The sequence below is a fragment of the Crocodylus siamensis genome, chromosome 7 (genome assembly GCF_052110815.1).
Source record: "Crocodylus siamensis isolate JL-2025a chromosome 7, ASM5211081v1, whole genome shotgun sequence".
Classification (NCBI taxonomy): Eukaryota; Metazoa; Chordata; order Crocodylia; family Crocodylidae; genus Crocodylus; species Crocodylus siamensis.
In genome coordinates, this window is record NC_143401.1 from 47,930,454 (window position 1) to 47,941,975 (window position 11,522).

The following is an 11,522-nucleotide window of genomic DNA, read 5'->3' on the forward strand; positions in this document are numbered from 1 at the left end:
TGCTACTGCCCTCTTTAGGACTCTGCCAAACTTGTCCCAAGGTCTTCTGGAGGTTTGAGAGGGACATACTCACCCTCCACCACAAGCCCCCTCTCCACCACCTTTTGTGCAGCAGCCTCTGAGGCAAGGAAAAAGGCCCCCTTGCCATGAAAGCAAGAGGCCACCATGATCTTGGGGGCCCCCACTACCCAAGCCAGGGTCTACACCAAGGTCTCAAAGTGCAGGTTCTCCCACTTGGGCAGTTGGCACTTCACCCTGTGCCTGCGGGTAAGTGCAGGAAAGGGGGTCACCCTGCCCAAGCTGGAAGGGCTGGTGGTGGAAGGTCCAGGCCCCCCAGCTTTGGGTCATTACACAGCTGCCTGTGCATACCTGCAGTTCCCCCTCCCCCGGGGGGGCCATGTTGGTGAGGCCAGGGCTAGGGCCAGGGACAAGCTGGGTGGGTGTGTTGGCTGGTGTAGCACAACTGGTCCCCTCAGGCACTGATGGTCTAGGTTTGGGCAGGGCCCTTGCTGTTCCTGCGCCCAGCTCTGGAGAAGGATGAAGAGAAGCCCTTCTCACTGCCCTTGCTTTTGGTCCCTGATAACAGGGTAGGGGGTTTGGGAACCCCTCCAAGGGAGGCCTGGCCAGGGGAGATCCCCTGGCCCTGTTGGCTCCCTGCCGGAGTCCTTCCTGCCTCTGCAGCAGAGGTTGGAGGCTTCTCCACCCCTGGAGGAGGTTGGTCAGGCTCTGCTTCTGGGGTGGAGGCTGTAGGTGCGTGCATCCCCTTGGGGGCTTGGCTGGGATCCACCCCCATAATCAGGGCTACAGGAAGCTCTGTTGGGGCATCTGCCCCCCCAGATGATTCCTGCCCTGCCATTGTTTCACATGAGGGCAGGGAAGGCAATAAGGAAAAACAAAATATCCAATGGGGCTGCTGGTGAATCTAGTAGAGGAAGGTTGGGGTTGTGGGGAAGAATGAGGGTTGGGAGGAACGGGGCTGAAGCTTCACTGAGCTACAGTCCCAAGTGAGGGAGGGGGGACACACACACACACACACACACACACAAAGACTGGGGAAACTCGAGCTGGCTTACTCAGCCATACAACAAACACCGGGGCAGGGGAAGTGGAACACAGGACTTAACACACAAGGGCAAGGACACACACAGAAGGCTGCTGAGGCAGATGTAAAAGATGGCTGGAGTGGTGGAGGGGCTTTGTTTGTTGAAGATCTGTTCAGGAACCCCTCGGGCCTCCAGCCAGGTGCTCAGCAGCAGAGCAGTAGGCAGGAAGACAAAGCAGCATCAGATGCAGTGAGGTAGCTGTAGGGGAGGGCAGAAGCAGTCAATCAATTAGGGCATAATCCAGTGTAGGTGTGGTGTCAGGTGATGCAGGCTGGTGCAGCAGGGAATCTCCCTCTCTCCTGAGAAGGGGCAGCAGCAGAACAACAGCAGCAGAGATGGTAGGAGCCATCCAGTTCAGCCACTCAGGGTGTGTTTTAGGTGAAAGTGGAGGTAAAGGTGTGGGTTGGCCTGTCAAGGCAGGTGGGGCAGGCAAGGCACCTCTAGACTCCAGTAGTGCTGGTTGGGGAGGGGCCCATGGGCAGTGCAGGCTCCCTCCCAGGCTGTCCCCCAACCACAGCTTGCTGGTGGGCTGGTCAGGGGCACAGAAGCTGGGATACAGTACTGGGGTGCAGTGCAGTGGGCCCTCCCCGAGTGGGGATAGCAGCGTGCAGCAGAGGATCCCCTCCAGTGGGGGCGCGGCAGCAGCAGCAGGCCAAGGCAGGAAGGGGTGTGACCAACTTACTCCCAAAAGCTCTGAGACCAAGCCAGCAACTAGCAGTAGCAGCCTGGGACAGGAGGGGGTGTAGCCAACTTCCTCCCAGAGGCTCCTCCCCCAGAAGCTTCTGAGGGTAAGTAGCCCTAAGGTGCTTGCCAGGGCAGCTTTTATACCCAGCTCCCTCTGGCTGAAGATCCAGGAGGAGCTGGACAGATTCAGTTTGCCCCAAATAGCACAATTTGCCCACACCAAAGTACATGTTCAGGCATGTATGCTGAGGCACAAATCTCCAGCACAAATTTGTGCCACTGCTATTTGAACTGCTGCAAGCACACATGTCTGCATGTGTTGATGTGCCAAAAGAGTTTAAGTGAGTTCGGTGTTCAAATCCAACTGAAATGTAATAGGAGCTGGATCACTAACTCTTCAATACCCTTGGAAACTCCCAGTGTGATGTCCTATCACTCCTATAACTTCAAATGAATAAATAGATGTTTAAAGCTCAAAACAGTGTGCTCTAAAGTAGGACCTGATGGGTCAGGTTTCAGCTTAAACCTAAATATTCTACCAGCCATGTAACATTACAAGCCAGAAAAGAGCAGAATCTAATGAAAACCTTGACAAACCCTTAATTGCTGCAGTTTGGAGAAGCTCCACTATAATTGTGATGTGTTCCCACACATTTAAGAGGCAGCCTGTTTTTCCAAGTACTTGATGGCATTTGATCCCTCTGTGTCTCCACAATTTAACAATATCTCCTATGTGAGGAAATCTAAACATGCTTATTTTGTTTCCAGTACAGTTACGGGAAATATTCGAACTGATATTTGTACTCAAGGGAATAGTAGGTGCTCTTATTGATGCCTAAGTCAAATTACCACTTCTGTTTTTTCTAATCATCTATTACAAAGGTAGCCAAGTCCTTGAATACACTTGAGCAAAATCCTGCTATTCTGTCCCTTTATTCTGCATCGCAAAATGGCGACTGCTGTTTGTTCTTGCTTCAGCCTAATACTGATTATTTCCATACATTCTGTCTGAAGTACCTGGAGTGGACTATTTTAGTGCTTTGGACATAAGCACTAGGGTCTGGTTTTTGTTTTATTTTGTTTTGTTTTTTACCCCAGAAGTGATCTTACAGATTCAATAGGCTTATATAAATAGAAACTGTTGTAATATGAACAAGATGTCCATTCTCATTTCATTGCTAATGCCACAATTCTGTTTGGCTGAAACATATTTCAATCTTGTTCTTCCTTCTTAGATAGGTGATATAGACAAACAATTCACATTAAATTAAGTTGGTGGTCTAGCAAACTCCCTCTCCACCCCCCCATCTTAGTTTACCCATTCTAAATTTATTTTAATTTTATTTAAAATAATTTAGTAAAAAAATAGGCATTATATTCCAGTTTCATTGAAACAATACACAGGTGGAATGCGTTATCTTAACTTGATGAATGAAAATCAACACTCCATGAATAAGAACTAACTTTCAGAAATCTAACTGAGTTGCTCATACAAATTCCAGAATGTCACTGCCCACTGGTATACCAAATAGATAATTAAATCCTTATTTAAAGCAATAGTGACAGCAGAAACTTCAAATGCTCATTGCATGGTACAAATTTATTAGACCTTTGTGTAGCCCCTGGCAGCTGTTAAATTAATGACAGTGTTGGGATCTGAGAAATTTTATGCCCCATCCCAAAAATCATACTTCCTGCCATAGCAGAGGTGCATGAGCTATAAAATTCTTCAGGTCCCAACTGCACAACCGCTGGGGACAAACACAGATTGGGCAGAGGCGAGTTGTGTCCCAGCCCTGGGACTACCCTCTGTCTGACCCTGGGCATGCCTACATATGCATTAATGTGCTTTAGTTAATGCACATTAAATCTAGTACCTCCTTTATGAGGGTGTCTGTACATGAACCAGGAGGCTGTTCTGACATGCTTTCATTACAGCACACTGGAGCAGACTCAATTAATCAAGTCTGCTGAAGTATGGTAATTACTGTGTTCCAGCCAGACCTCAGGCCTTGTGTATCAGTGTCCCTGAGCTTCAAAATGGTGGTCATGCTATAAAAAAAGCTCATTTGATGAGCCCCCACCACCATTTTGAAGCATGGGGTACTGATACATGGGATGCTCTGTTGCGCTTTAATTAGAGCAGCTCTCAGAGCCCCCAAACTCCTGAAGCACATGTAAAAATTCCCTTAGGTATAGGAAAATGCACATTAGCCTGACTAATTAACTAAAGAGCATGCTTTTCTAAGTGACAATGTGCATTAGCCTATTTTAATGTGCATTGAGTAAAAAGCATGGTTTTTAAGTGATGCTTCAGTGCACATTAAAATAGGCTAATGTGCATTAAAGTGCATGGTGTAGATGCACCCAGCCTGACAGTCAGGTGAGCATCAGGATCAGGCATGGGGCAACCCTGCATCCCAGTTTGGCAACCCTGTATCCCAGTTTAGGATCTGGAGCTGCCCCCAGCCTGAGCCTCAGGGATCTAGACCCAGGGCTGTCTCAAGTCAATGCCAACAATGCTGTCCAGGGCAGCTCCCACTCTGGTACACATGAGGTGTTGAATTTAAGGCACCATACAAACTAGCCACAGGGATATTCTACAGTGGAAGTGGGACAAGTTTATCGTTGGTGTGCCATTTTAGAGTACCATAGATTACCTGAACATATGGCTTTTTGCAGTTTATGTTAACTCATTAATCATGCTATAAATGTAATATCTCCCAGGATCCACAGTACTGCTTATTGACCAGGTCCTAAATTCTAAAAGAACTAGATAATCTGTTGCACTAATACTCTAAGTCCCTGTTCATGAAGTTAGTAGAGGTCTAAGTATTTATTTCACAAACACAGACTTTAGGGAAAAAGTATCAAAATTATGTCCCAAATTCCAGCCACATTTTCTACAAAACAAATTACATGAGAAAAGATAAGCTATTTCTATAGCTCTGGGGCCTTGTCATAGACTTCAGTAGGCTTTAGATCAGCCAAGAAATGGATTTGGGTTTTGGGGGTTGTTGTTTTTTTTAAAAAGCCAACTAAACCAGGCATTCTGGATTTGCTCTACTAGAGCTTCAGTTAAGTCACATGCAGCACAACTGTTCTAGGTGATGATGAGTAGCTCTATCTAACCTATGATACTCATTTGCAGTCACAATGAGGTTTTGTAGGTCTTCTCTGTTCAAGTCTGGATTGTGTTGCTCCCTGAAGCTTTCCAAAATATTGGGGCTGATTCAGGAACTGGCTACTCAAAGTGAAAAAAGCAATATTTGGCCTGTATTGAAGGAGGTACTTAACACCTCAAAAACAGCTAAATAAATCCCATGTTATCGTATGGTATCTGAATCTAAATCAAGTATCATTCATGTTGATTGCAGTAGGCATAGCTCCCATGCTGAGAAAATGGCAGCAGGGAGCTTTGAACTAAAGAACATTAAATGTGTTTTATTTCAAAGTGCACCACTGATATTTTCTCAGTGCGCATCACCGATACACGTGATGCACGATGCTGCCAGAGCATGTCAATTTACATGCTCCAGCAAACTGGATTAATTGAGTCTGTGCTGGATTTCCATGCGTGTAAGTGCCCATGGATTATGCAGGTGTGTAAGTGCCCTAAGAGATTGCTGGTACAACTGTTGCCATCTAAGGCCACATCCACATGAGCGAACATGTGTCTCTTGCAGCATCTCAAAGCATTTTGAGAGGCCTCAGGAGGCATGCCATGAACTGAAAATATTATGCAGCATGGACACTAAGTTTGATACCAGGGAATCCTGGTATCAAAAGAAAACACACCAGAAAAAAGCAGCATAGGGCGTGGGTCCTGCTGGAGCCTGGGTCCTTTCAAGAAGATGCTCTAGCACCTGGCCAGAGTGTCTCTATGCTTGCCACATACTCCCGCTGCTCTGGCTTGCTGCTTCATATACTGGAGGAAATAGAAGTGGGGTATGGCTGGCAGGACTGGCTCAGAGCTGCCTGGGACCCAGGTTCTCTCTCTGGTAAGAAAGGACATAGGGATTCGGGGGCTGTGTGGGGGTGGAGGGACTGTGTGGGACAGATGGGCTCCCCACCTACCCCCTGCATGGCTCACAGCTTCCACCACCAGTGACAGCAGCCAGCACCAGGCCCTTGTAGGACTCGTGGCCCACTGTAGGCAGAGTCCCCCAGTGGTACATGATGCCACCTGAGTCCTGGGAACTACACATGGCACATGGAGCCAATCCAATTTGTTAGTGTGCACCTTCAGGCAAAACAAATCTGGCTTCTGCCACCACCCAGCATTCCCAGCACTGCAGGCAAGATGTGTTTGCTTTTGTGGTTGTGGCCTATGGGCATGCCCAGATGAATGCACACATGGTATGCGGTGCCCTAGACCAATCTATGGCACCACAAACTGCATGTACTACACATGCAGGCATTTGTTGCACTGCTAATTTGCAGCACAGCAGCGGGGTTTTACACCAGGAGATCCTGGTGTTAAAAAAACCTGTGTCTGGAAAAGTGAGGCAGCACAACTGGCAGCAGTGTGCAGTGCCCGAAACCAGAGCCTTGCCAGCCAAAGCCACACTTCAGCTGCTAGCCAGGCTTCACGCACTGGATCACTGCCACTGGAACCCCCAGGACCACAGGTAAGGTTGCCAGGGCAAGCCCAGGTGCTGTTTCCAGTCTCCTTGACCCCAGTAGTATATAGGGTCACCACCCTTCAATGCAAATATGACAGGTGGGTGGGACTGGACATCCCCCCCAGCCCCACCCCTCTCCCCTTATATGGTGTGTGACATCTCTAGCCCCACCTCCTGACCTCAGTCATGTGGTGCATGACATCACCAGTCCTGCCCCGACCCTAGTCATGTGGTGCATGACATCACCAACCCTGCCCCCTCCCCCAGTCACATGGTGCATGGCATCAGCAGCTCTGCCTCCACCCCCACCTCCCAGTCACATGGTGTGTAACATCAGCAACTCCACCCCCATCCCCCCATCACTTGGTGTGTGACACCACCATCAAATGGTCCATGACATCAGAAGGACAGCCCATGCAGGCCCCCAAAGTCCACCCCCTCATGCTGCAAGACCCGCCTTAAACCACATGGTATAGTTATGACCGATCAGGTCCCAGAGTGCTGTAGCCCCACAGAGCGATGCCTCAGTTTGCCCGAGACCATGCAAGCAGGGAGGAGATTCAGGAGTGTGAGAAGGGTGCTAAGTCTACCAAAACAAGACCAGAGACGGTGACAGAACTCAAGCTGCCCGTATCAGAACCACCTATGGAGAGTGTGGATAACTTTGTCTCAAAGGACTCTGCTGAGGTAACTAATCTGGATGATTTTTGTGGGGGTGATTTTCTTGTAACTGTCTGGGCCTGTGTTTCATAGATTTCATAGATTTCATAGACATTAGGGCTGGAAGGGACCTCGGGAGATCATCGAGTCCAGCCCCCTGCCCAAAGGGCAGGAAGTCAGCTGGGGTCATAGGATGCCAGCAACATAAGCATCCAATTTACTCTTGAAGGTGTTCAATGTAGGTGCTTGAACCACCTCCGACGGCAGACTGTTCCAGACCTTGGGGGCTCGGACAGTAAAGAAATTCTTCCTTATGTCCAGCCTGAAACGGTCTTGCAGGAGTTTGTGACCGTTCGACCTAGTCATCCCTTGGGGCGCTCTGGTGAACAGATGTTCCCCCAGATCCTGGTGGTCACCCCTGATAAACTTATAGGTGGCCATCAGATCACACCTGAGCCTGCGCTTTTCCAGGCTAAAGAGTCCCATGGCTCTCAGCCTGTCATCATAAGATCTGTTTTCCTGACCTCTGATCATGCGCGTGGCTCTCCTCTGGACTCTCTCAAGCTTCTCCACATCCTTTTTGAATTGTGGAGCCCAAAACTGGACGCAGTACTCCAGCTGCGGCCTCACCAAGGCCGAGTACAAGGGGAGAATGACGTCCCGGGATTTGCTCAAGAAGCATCTATGGATGCATGCCAGCATTTTGGTTGCTTTACTAGCCGCAGCATCGCATTGGAGGCTCATGTTCATCTTGTGGTCAATGATGACCCCCAAGTCTTTTTCTTCTGTAGTGCTAACCAACGTAGCACTGCCAAGCCTATAAGGGTGCTGCAGGTTTTTCCTCCCAAGGTAGAGAACCTTGCATTTTTCAGTGTTAAACACCATGAGGTTCTCGTCTGCCCATTTGCTGAGCTTGTCCAGGTCAGTCTGGATCACCCGCCTATCTTCTGGCGTGGATGCTTTGCCCCAAAGTTTGGTGTCATCGGCGAACTTGGCCAGTCCACTCCTGACTCCAATGTCCACATCATTAATGAAGATGTTGAACAGGATGGGTCCCAGGACAGAGCCTTGAGGGACCCCACTGGTCACAGGGCACCACGATGAGTGACTGCCATCAATCACAACCCTCTGGGTCCGACCATGAAGCCAATTTCCCAGCCAGCGGATCGTGGTGGAGCCAAGGCCACAACTGGGCAGTTTGGCCAAGAGGTGATCATGGGATACCAGATCAAAAGCTTTTTTGAAGTCAAGATATATGACATCAATCTCTTCTCCCTTGTCCAGGTGATAGGTCACCTGGTCATAGAAGGAAATGAGATTGGTCAAACAAGACCTACCCGCAACAAACCCGTGCTGGCTATCCCTTAGGATGTTAGCCTGGGCCAGTCCATCAAGGATGGCCTCCTTAATAAACTTTTCTAAGATCTTCCCCAGGATAGAAGTCAGGCTAATGGGCCTGTAGTTAGCCGGATCCACTCTCCTCCCTTTCTTGAAGATCGGCACCACATTGGCCTTCTTCCAGTCTTCGGGCACTACACCAGAGCGCCAGGAGTTTTCAAAGATCCGTGCCAGGGGCTGGGCTATGACGCTCGCCAGCTCCTTGAGTACCCTGGGGTGCAGGTTGTCAGGGCCAGCTGACTTGAAGGTATCCAGCTTCTCAAGATGTTCCTTCACGAGGTCAGCATTGATGGAGGGTAGGGGATCCCCCTCACCCAGATTTCCCTGTCCCATAGCAGGCATGGGCATCCCGTGTGACTGATGAAAGACTGACGCAAAGTACCTATTTAATAGGTTGGCTTTTTCCTGGGCGTCAGTTGTCAGTTGCCCCATCTGGTTTTAATAACAATATTTTTGCAGGTAGACAACGCCTTCATAGAAAGCTTTCAAAACATGCACATTGGCACCCCACCAAAAGTAAAGGTCTTTTGCATGAACTGTTTTTGTTAATGATCAAAAGAGAGCAGTTCGAGATCAAAGACTGATGCAACATTTTTGTCCAAAGACAATGACCATTAACCTCGGCTTTGAGCCTGTGGAGATTACCAAGCAGGCTATGAACTCATGGAGGTCACCAAGCAGGGGTGCATTAGGGGGCTATTTTCAAATACATAAGTATTTGAGAAGACATTTTAAAGAAACAAGACTGTTCGTTCAGATATTGATGCGCAATGGCCAGCAGATTTGGTGGATATGCAGCAGTTTTCCAAGCACAATCATGGAGTTAATTTCATCTTAACAGTGATAGACATATTATCAAAGTATGCCTGGGCCGTGGGTCTAAAAGAAAAGTCAGGCGGTGAAATAGCTTGGACCTTTGACACCATTTTTACAGAGGGCTGCATACCTCAAAAATTACAGACTGATTGGGGGAAAAAAATTTTAAATAAGTCTTTAAGCAAACTTAAAAATGTACCCCTCTCCTGCTTCATGCTCTTTAATCTGGCACATAAAGTACCAGTGCTTGTTTACATCCATGATTTTCCCATAATGCTGTTTGCACTGCTTCCCTTTGCACTCGTGCTTTTTGTTCACGTAAGATTTACACTCATCACACAGAGTTTTAGTCAGACATTCGATCCACTTTTCAGAGACTAGGGCAACGTGCCTTTCTAAGCACTCTTTGGAACAACAGAGCAGTTTAAAATTAGAGCACCTCTGTGTCCTCCCATGTTTTCAGCATAGTTCGGGCTCAGGCAAAGACAACATTGGAACCTGCAAGCATGGCTATGGCTATACAATATCTGACAAAGATCGCAATAATTTCTCATGCCAAACATCTTCTTCACATCCAAAATGCCATAATAATGTTTATCACTCAGCAGAGGAAAACAGGTGTCAGGGTTTCTGGGTGCATCCTGTGTTTTAAATAAACTCCATCCATTTTTTTCCTTATGCATCACTATGTGAATGTTAACCTGTTCAAGGTCTTCAAACAGAGGTACTTGATGGAGCATAACCCTTTGATATAAAAACATGCCTAATTTAATATGCAGTTCTTTGGCACCATCTAGCAGTTGGACATCTCTGGCCCCTCTATGTTTTGTAATAGCCAATAGACTGCCTGCAAAGCACAGTATCATAGGTATTCAAGTTGATTAAATACTTCCTCTTTTTATCAATGATCTGGGAATAGGGGATAGAGCTTATAACTGTTTGGATCCCACCGTCATGGCCTTTCACAATGACCACAACCAGACAAAATGTTAAATCGAGCAATATTTCAATATTTCTGGCTTTGTAATGGGTTACTGAACCACTCTAAAAACAGCTCTGGGGTCATCTGGTTTAAATTAATAGATCAAGAATATAAATAGTTTGCCATGCTATCTGCCTGAATACATAACTGGGCATAGTCATTTCCCGTGAATCTCTGGCAGGGTTCTGCTACAATTTCTCCTACCCCTCTGCTTATGGCTTCGTAGGCCATGCGTAATGGCACACACTCCAGATTCACAAAATGGAACTCCTCTGTGTACCTCATGCCTCCAAACTTGGCTACACTCCACTCTTGCCTTCTCACCGGCACCATATATACATCCGGTAAAACATCCTCTGCTGACTCAGGAGACCAGGAGGCACTTGAGGGGTCCTCTAAATTGTCTTCTACACCAGATTTGCTATCCCAAGTCTCTGACTTTTCAGGTCTTGGTGGTGAGGCAGGTCTGGGAGTCTGGGGAACATTTGAGGGGCCCTCTCAGCCCTCAGATGTGGGAGGCCCTCTCACCCCTCAAATGAAATCATGAAGGGAAGCTTTAGGCTCTTCTGCAGAATACAGAGCATTTAGAAGCTCTCTAACCTGAATTAAATGTTTCTCAGTAATTCTGAGAATGTTCCTGGCAAACCCAATGGCTATAACAGCATTGAAAATGCTATCAAGATATATTTCCTAACAAAGTTCCTGAATTGTTTGATTTATGTCTTCATCTAACCAAGTAACACAATCGCACACTTCCTGACCACGTTGATCATATGTGCAATCCCAGCAGTTATCAAAAAGTCTCCTCCTCAAGCAGTATTTCATTATGTCATAGAAGGAAATTCACACAAGAGACTTCATGAAGATTTTATGTTTCTGACTTGAAACAGGACTTGAAGATTCAATGCCTAATTGTCTTCTGAACGCTTCAGCCTCATCTGGTCTCTGTTTTCTGCAGAAGCATACATTCCTTCTGGTGTCAGCTGTATGGGTGTACTACTGAGTAGGCTTTCTGGAGTCATTAAAAAGGTTTCATCTAACTGCAAAGGAGTTCAAATAAAGGACTTAGTTAGCTTCTGTTTAATCGGTCCTTAGCTACTTCCAAACACACACATGCTATGAAGTGAACCCACACCACTACTATCAAAATCTAAGTGCCCCCATAAGCATGTTCCATGTCTCTTTCCAGTCCCTCCTCTGCGATGGCCTCTACTTCACATGCAGGCTCTGGCACAAAGATACCATCTTCCAAAT